Source organism: Bos taurus, chromosome 24 (genome assembly GCF_002263795.3).
Source record: "Bos taurus isolate L1 Dominette 01449 registration number 42190680 breed Hereford chromosome 24, ARS-UCD2.0, whole genome shotgun sequence".
Taxonomy (NCBI): Eukaryota; Metazoa; Chordata; class Mammalia; order Artiodactyla; family Bovidae; genus Bos; species Bos taurus.
In genome coordinates this window covers 28,072,307-28,080,688 of record NC_037351.1, presented here as the reverse complement: position 1 = coordinate 28,080,688, position 8,382 = coordinate 28,072,307, and the positions used below count along the sequence as shown (strand labels likewise).

Here is an 8,382-nt window from a genome sequence, read left to right as displayed (position 1 = left end):
AACCAAAGAATAGATATTTATTTAGGATCTTCTATGAACCAGGCATAAAACTGAAAGTACAGTGGCAAACATTGTAGATATAGCTGCTACTTCCATACATCTCACTCGCCATGGTGGAAAACCTTAATTATTAAAGTGAAACATAGCTTCAGTGTGCAAAATGCTAGGAAGTTTAAATTCAGTATTACACATAAGGTTATAATGGGAGAATCTCATGGAATTAGGCTTTCCTAAGGATTTTTTTCAAAGGTAGCTTTTTGTTTTGAGCTAATTACAGATTCATATGCACTTGTAAGAAATAATACAGAGATTCCATGTATCCTTTGCCCAATTTTCTTCAGCGGTAACATCTGAAGTAACTGTATTACATAGCCAGGATATGGACTTGGCACAGTGAAGATACAGAGCATTTCCATCACAAGGATTCGTCAGTTTGCCTTCTTTAACCATGTCTACTTCCTTCTTGCCCCACTCCCCATAATCCCATCAACTATAGCGCATCAAGCTCCTCTGTCCATGGAAATCTCTAAGCAAGAATACTGGAGTGGGTTGCCATTCCCTACTTCAGGGAATCTTCCTGGTCCAGGAACAGAACCTGCGTCTCCCTCCTTGCAGGTAGATTCTTTACTGTTTGAGTCATGGGGGGCTAAGGACTATTAATCTCTCGCAACTACTAATCTGGTCTCAGTTTAAAATGTTGGCATTTCAAAAATACTATATAAATGGAATCATACAGTGTATAGTTTTGGTGATTGGCTTTTCATGTTCTGCCTGATTTTCTGGAGATTCATGCAGGTTTTTGCATGTATCAATATTTTATTCCTTTTTTATGGCCAAATAATTTTCCTTGGTATGGAAATATTACAGTGAATGTTTTGAGACTGCCTTATCACTTTACAGAGTGATACAACCAATATTATTTAAAATTCCTTTCAATAACATATGAGTGATTCAGTTTATCTACATCTTCTCCAACATTTGACATTATCACTCATTTTTATTTTAGCCCTTCTGATAGATAGGAAGAGATAACTCATTGTGGTTATAATTTGCATTTTCCAAGTGGCTGATGATGTTGAAACATTTTAATGTACCTATTTGCAATCTGTATTTGGAATATCTGCTTGTGTCTTTTGTCCATTTCAAATTGTTTATTTTAATGTGTGTCTTGAGAGTCTTCTGTATGCTCAATACTTGTGGTTTGCATTATTTTCCCTCCCAGTCTATATATTGGCTTTTCAATTCTTAAAAGGTCTTTCACAGAGCAAAACATTTAAAATTTTTGATTAGGTCTAACTAATTTTTCCTTTTATGGATCATGATTTTAGTATCAAGTCTAATTGCCTAGCCATAGGTACTGATTTTTCACTCTTATTTTAAAGGTTAATAGTTTCACATTTTCCATTTAAGTGCATGATCCATATTGAGTTGATTTTTATATCATGTAAGAGACTATATCAAGGTTTATTTTTTCCTGTCTGTAAATGTCTAATTACTCCAGTGCCATTTGTTCAACGGTTCTCTTTGTTTCTGTTTTAATTTTCCTGCCTCCTGTGGTTTCCATGAACATATTTTAGAATACTATTTTGATTTATCTAAGCATTTTTGACTGTTTATCTTTGTATAGCTTTCTTAGTGCTTGCTGTAGGCATTACATTTTATGCACATAACTTATATTGGTGCTATGATTTTACCATTCAATGGTGCTATGATTTTACCATTTCAAATAAAATCTACAAACCTCATCTCCCTCTGTCTCCTGACCACCCTGATTTGTATTACTTATAATAATATTTAATGTAATTAATGTATCTACTTTGTTATTAATATATTTATGTTCATGTATGTGTTTATATTTGATAAATATTTATTAAATATAAACTTTTCCTCTATATACTTCTAGTATCATAACAAAAAGCATTTAAAATTTTTTTGCCACTCTTAAAACACAATTTATTTATGTTGATGTATGGCATAAGCCACATATTATTTGTAATTAAGGTAATTATCCTCCAACTAAAATAAATTAGTTAAAAAAATAATTTAGAAGACTCAGGCGAGAATAATCTTTTGTACTATTCCATATTTTTGCTTACTATGTTATGTTTTTTTTTCCCTTTGATGTTTTAAAATCCCTTCACTTATTTCTTTTCTGTTTAGAGAGTTTTCTCTATCCATTCTTTTAGGGTAAAGTGCTGCTGGTTAAAGGTTCTTTTAATTTACCTTCATCTAAGAATATTTTGATTTTTTTTTCCCCTCACTCCTGGAGGATATGCTCACTAGGTGTAGTACCCCTGGCTGCCAATTCTTTTTCAGATCTGAAAAATGTTGGGCCACTTCCGTTCTGGCTTATATGTTTCCTGATGAAAAGTCCTCTATCATCAATAATGTTCTTTCTATAGGTAACATGTCATTTCTTTTTCACTGCTTCCAAGACTTTCCTTTTCTTAAGTAAGTTTGACTATGATGTTTCATAGTACAGAATTCCTTGGATTTTATCCCATTTGGAGTTTGCTCAGCTTCTTGATGGAGAAGGCAATGGCACCCCACTCCAGTACTCTTGCCTGGAAAATCCCATGGATGGAGGAGCCTGGTAGGCTGCAGTCCATGGGGTCGCTAAGAGTCGGACACGACTGAGCGACCTCACTTTCACTTTTCACTTTCATGCATTGGAAAAGGAAATGGCAACCCACTCCAGTGTTCTTGCCTGGAGAATCCCAGGGACGGGGGAGCCTGGTGGGCTGCCATCAATGGGGTCACACAGAGTCAGGCACGACTGAAGCAACTTAGAAGCAGCAGCAGCAGCTTCTTGAATCTTTAGGCTTATGCCTATTGTCAAATTTGGAGATTTTTCAGCCTTTTTTTCTTGAGAGTAGAGAGATCTCTACTCTATCTCCTCTTCTTGAAAAAGTTTTCAATGAATTTTAAAGGATAAATGGGAAGTGACTGATATATTTTAATCAAAGAATTTGTATCGTTAAACTTTTAATGAGAAGCCATTCCACAACTTAGTGGTTTCTAACAACAATTGTTTGATTAGCTCACAGCTCTGTGGGTTGACAATTTGGGCTGGTCTCAGTCAGGTAGCTTTTTTCCTGGTCTTAGTTAGTGTGCCGTCTATGGGGTCACAACTGAAGCGACTTAGCAGCAGCAGCAGCTGGTGTTAACCATACATCTTCACTTAGCTGCTGTGTTGGGTAGAGGCTGGTGGCTGAAGAAGGTTTTCACTGGTATGGCTGGTCTCTACTTCAAATATCCCTTCACCTTCCAGCAGACTGTGTGTGTGATAGTCACTCAGTCATGTCCGACTCTCTGCCACCCAATGGACTGTAGCCCATCAGGCTCCTCTGTCCAGGGAATTCTCCAGGCCAGAATACTGGAGTGGGTAGCCATTCCCTTCTCCACGGTATCTCCCTGACCCAGAGATCAAACTCTGGACCCTGCAAAGCAGGTGGATTCCTTACTGTCAAAGTCACCAGGGAAAACCTAAGCCCGGAAGACTAAACTGAGCTTTCTCGCATGATGCTGGAAGTCCTGCAAGACCTATGAGAAGCAGGCTCCAATGTGTAAGACCTTCCATTGGCCAGAGTAAACAATATAACCAACTCAAATTCAAAGGATAGAAAAGTAGATTCTAACTTTCAGTGGCAGGGGAAAATTTTTGCAATCCAGCTTGGGGCTATTTTAATCAACTTCACCTTTTAAAAAGAGTATTTAATACTGTGAGAGGTGTAATTTGAAGGAAGCAAGAGTTGAGGCTGAGATATCACTTTAAATAGGAAAAGAGAGAAAACTGAAGCTTTAAACATGCTTAAGGAGTAGTATTGACAAGTGATCGATTATATGTAAGTTGAGGGAAAGGATCTGTCATGCATTGCTATTAGGTTTATGTCTTGAGCAATTTGGGGAATAGTAATCACATTTATTGAATTGGGAACCCTAGAAGAGGCAAGATAAAGATAAGGGTAATGAGTTCTGTTTGGGATAAATTTTATTTGAGGTACTAAAAGACATCCAAGTGGAAATATTGACTATTTAGTTCATTAGAGGGCCAGGGTCTAAGAAAAGAGGTCTGGATGGAAAAAAAAAAAAAAACTATCTGTAAGTTAGCAACTTACTGACCATACATAGTTTTGGCTATGGAAATGAGTGAGTTAAATGTTAATATTCCTGAGTTGTACTGTTCTGAAAATAAGAAAAATGGAACAAGGGCAGGATTCCATTGAGCTCAACACTCTTTAGCAGTAGCCAGAAAGATATTTTATTTGTATTATTCTTATTAAGCACACATATCTTTAGTATTTGTTGAAAAGGTTTGCCTATACCTCACATAAGTGCAAGATCCAATCTTAATTATCACTCATGGTGGAAGCTACAGACTTCCATGAGTACAGAAAAGGGTCAGGTGATTATATGCATGTAACAAGGAGTCAGGACTGTATGGTCATAGCAGCTCCAGATAGTGTCTACTCTGTCTGATCAGGGTTGCTGTCAAGAGCTCACTCAGGAAAAATAATAATAGACAAAACTCAAAAATACTTGAGATAATATTGGACTTCGTTTCAAGTGGTGAGAATTGAACAGGATTTCTGAAGTCCAGAGATCATGACCAGCCAAAATTTCTGGCCATATGTTGCTTCCATCACATATATTTCTTAGTGTGTTTATGCATCCTTCAGCTCTAGGGGCAATTAGAATAAAGTAAAGAGAGATTTTGAGAAAAGCAAATGAAGATATTTTTATCTTTGGATAGAATCTATACATTTCTTTCTGTATATGTGAAATTTAATAGAATTTGGCATCATTGAGTGACAGCTTCGTAAATCCAATTTAAAATGTTATTGAGTAATTGATTTGGAATGCTGATGTAAGTTGAAATCTTGCTGTTTATGTACAGTATGTTATGAACATTTATATAAATTCTATCATATTTATAAATTAGTTTCTGGGATTTATAAAAATCTCTAGTACTTGAGATTTTTTTCTCAGAAAATTGAAATGTTTAAAATGAATCTAAATTATATCTTATTTATAAATGCTATTTAAAATATTTAAAGTAGTATTCAAAGGCCCTTTAAAGATTATTGTTTTCTTAGATTTAAAAGTTGAATAAAATTTGCTAACTGAACCTAAGTACCTGACAAGGGATTTTGGAAGGAAAGTTATGTCCAACCTAGATAGCATATTCAAAAGCAGAGACATTACTTTGCCAACAAAGGTCTGTATAGTCAAGGCTATGGTTTTTCCTGTGGTCATGTATGGATGTGAGAGTTGGACTGTGAAGAAAGCTGAGCGCCGAAGAATTGATGCTTTTGAACTGTGGTGTTGGAGAAGACTCTTGAGAGTCCCTTGGACTGCAAGGAGATCCAACCAGTCCATTCTGAAGGAGATCAGCCCTGGGATTTCTTTGGAAGGAATGATGCTAAAGCTGAAACTGCAATACTTTGGCCACCTCATGCGAAGAGTTGACTCATTGGAAAAGACTCTGATGCTGGAAGGGATTGGGGGCAGGAGAAGGGGACGACAGAGGATGAGATGGCTGGATGGCATCACTGACTCGATGGATGTGAGTCTGAGTGAACTCCAGGAGTTGATGATGGACAGGGAGGCCTGGCATGCTGCGATTCACGGGGTGGCAAAGAGTCGGACACGACTGAGCGACTGAACTGAACTGAACTGAACTTCAGAAAGTTAGATTTAAAATAAAGTCATAAAACTCTATACAAAGTCTTTTTTATATACAGAATCTACCCTGAACTCAAAACAAGAAGTAAGGAAGTTAGAGGACTGTTGCATGAAATGATGAAATCAGTTACACAGAGGCACAGGACGAGGGGCCTCTGGAGGGGGAGTAAAAAGGGCAGATGATGAGATGGTTAGATATCATCACCACCTCAATGGACATGAATTTGAGCAAACTCAGAGATAGTGAAGGACAGGGGAGCCTGGTGTGCTGCAGTTCATGGGGTCACAAAGAGTCGGACATGACTTAGCGACTGAACAGAACAACAAAGTACAATACTAGAAGTAGAACGAGATGCCAGGAGTCATGCAGCAGAATTAACCTTGGGTTATACAGTGTCTGACTAAGGTTAATGTTTAACACATGGAGAAGGCAATAGTACTGCACTCCAGTACTCTTGCCTGGAATATCCCATGGATGGAGGAGCCTGGTAGGCTGCAGTCCATGGGGTCACTAAGAGTCAGATACCACTGAACGACTTCACTTTCACTTTTCACTTTTCACTTTTCACTTTCATGCATTGGAGAAGGTAATGGCAAGCCACTCCAGTGGTCTTGCCTGGAGAATCCCAGGGATGGGGGAGCCTGGTGGGCTGCCCTCTATGGGGTCGCACAGAGTCGGACACAACTGAAGTGACTTAGCAGCAGCAATGTTTAATACAAGGTTCAAGAATATCTGAAATTGAAAGCTAGCAAACAGTAAGGCAAGGAGTTGATCCTCTCTACCTTCCCACTAAACTATCTGGAGACCCATTTGCAACAAACTTCCCTTCAGTTCTTTTATTCCCTTCATCTCCAAAGTAATGGATAAAAAGGGTTGTAAGAATGAGCTTGTCTACATTGGCTGGGGTGTTATGGGGAAATGGGTGCTCTGAACAAACTATGAGCACATGAGAGCTAATTTTCAACCTCTGCATGTGAATTGCATGCATATTCAGTTGCGACTGACTCTGTGATCCCCTGCACTGTAGACCACCAGGTTCCTCTGTCCATGGGATTTTCCAGGTAAGAATATTGGAGTGGATTGCTATTCCCTTCTCCAGGCATCTTCCTGACCCAGCGATGGAACCCAGGGAGCTCCCGCATTGGCAGGCAGACTCTTATCACTGAGCCACCTGGGAAGCCCCATGTGAAGTAGCCTCGTGGTTTTATTTCTTCCTTTCCCCAGAATTGGAAAGATACACTAGGTGTCCTCCTTGCTTCATACTCTCTCATATTCATACCACAACCTCTAAGAATGTTTAGAATTCTACATGCTTTTGAGGCTCATGGTATAAAACTATATAACCTTTCCTTTTTCTTTGTTTTAGCCACTGATGTTTAACTCTTTCTGCATTAATTTGAAAAAACAAAACAAAAAACAAATAGCACTTAACTGACAATCTTTCATTTCTCAATGGTTTCTTCTGCTATTTGGAGTGACTTCTGTTTTACCCATATCCTGATCCTCAATTTCTTGACATTTTCATCTATACTCAGTATTTGCCCCATTCCAGTTCAGCCCTTTACTCCCATAACACCATCCTGAAGCTTATGCCTTAGATCTTTGCTTCTTTTTTTTTTTTTCTCCTTTTTTGGTTCTTATAACTTTATTGGACAATCAGCAGTTAGTTCTAATTTACATTAACTGTAGATTTTGAAAAATGGTGATGAGTAGGTAACCAATGAATAGAGCTTGTTTGGTAATTCTTCATCTTCATCTTCAGACAACCTTGCATGGATATGCTATGGGACATTCCTTATTCCTTTAGCCCAGACAGCTTTGTGGAGCCTGGGGTCAATGCTTAGATCTGGGGTTCCAATCTCTTTCATGGCAAATTTCCAGATTTCTTTGAGTGCCTGAGGAACACACTTCTTGAAGCCCACTCAATGATGCACTTGTGAATGTTGATAGTGTATTCTCTGGTCAACACTTCATTGATGGCAGACTGACCATTCTTGTCACCACTTCTAGCTGTGGGAGCCATCCTGCCAGGTCGGGGCTGGAAAGGAAGAGTGCAAGGGATTGTGGGAGGGTCTTCTCTACTCCTGATATCATATAGACAGAATCACAGAGATGATCACAACCTTCTAGCCTTCCACACTTCCAAATACAATCAAATTTATTTCCCTTCATTCCTAGCATCACTATCCATTGCTCTTTCATCCCATCCTCATCCCTTTTCTGGATTATCGCTTCCAGCTCTTACCTGATCTTTTTGTAATTCATTCCTGTCTGTTCCCTGTTTTCAGTCTTCCCTCTTTAGAAAATACAAATTAGATCATTGCCCTTAGGATATTGTCCAAACTGTTAATGTACGTCCTTTGTTGGAGCCCATTTATTTTTTCCCAGTTTAGCTCTCATTCCAACTTCAACTCACTTCAACAATATCACTCCATATACATCTCTCCATTTCAATAAGATTGAAATTCACTGAGTTCTCCCCAAATTCCATACAATCTTACCTCCAAGTCTTCACATATATTATTTTCTGCCTGAAATATCACTCTCACATCTACCTGTAGGTTTCACTCCCACTGTACTCTTTGTCTAGTTCTTTACTATACATTTGTAGGTCCTACCTTAAATTTTACTTTCTTTATAAAGTTTTCCCTAAATTTCCCCTGGACCAGGCAGCCCACCCTGGATTTTGTGCACCA

At 38.3% G+C, this 8,382-nt stretch overlaps 1 pseudogene; it reads right to left on the bottom strand.

Annotated features, from left to right (window-relative positions):
* Positions 1-7,360: 7,360 nt before the first annotated feature.
* On the bottom strand, positions 7,361-7,709 carry LOC107131774 (large ribosomal subunit protein eL31-like; annotated as a pseudogene).
* Between the last annotated feature and the right edge of the window lie 673 nt (positions 7,710-8,382).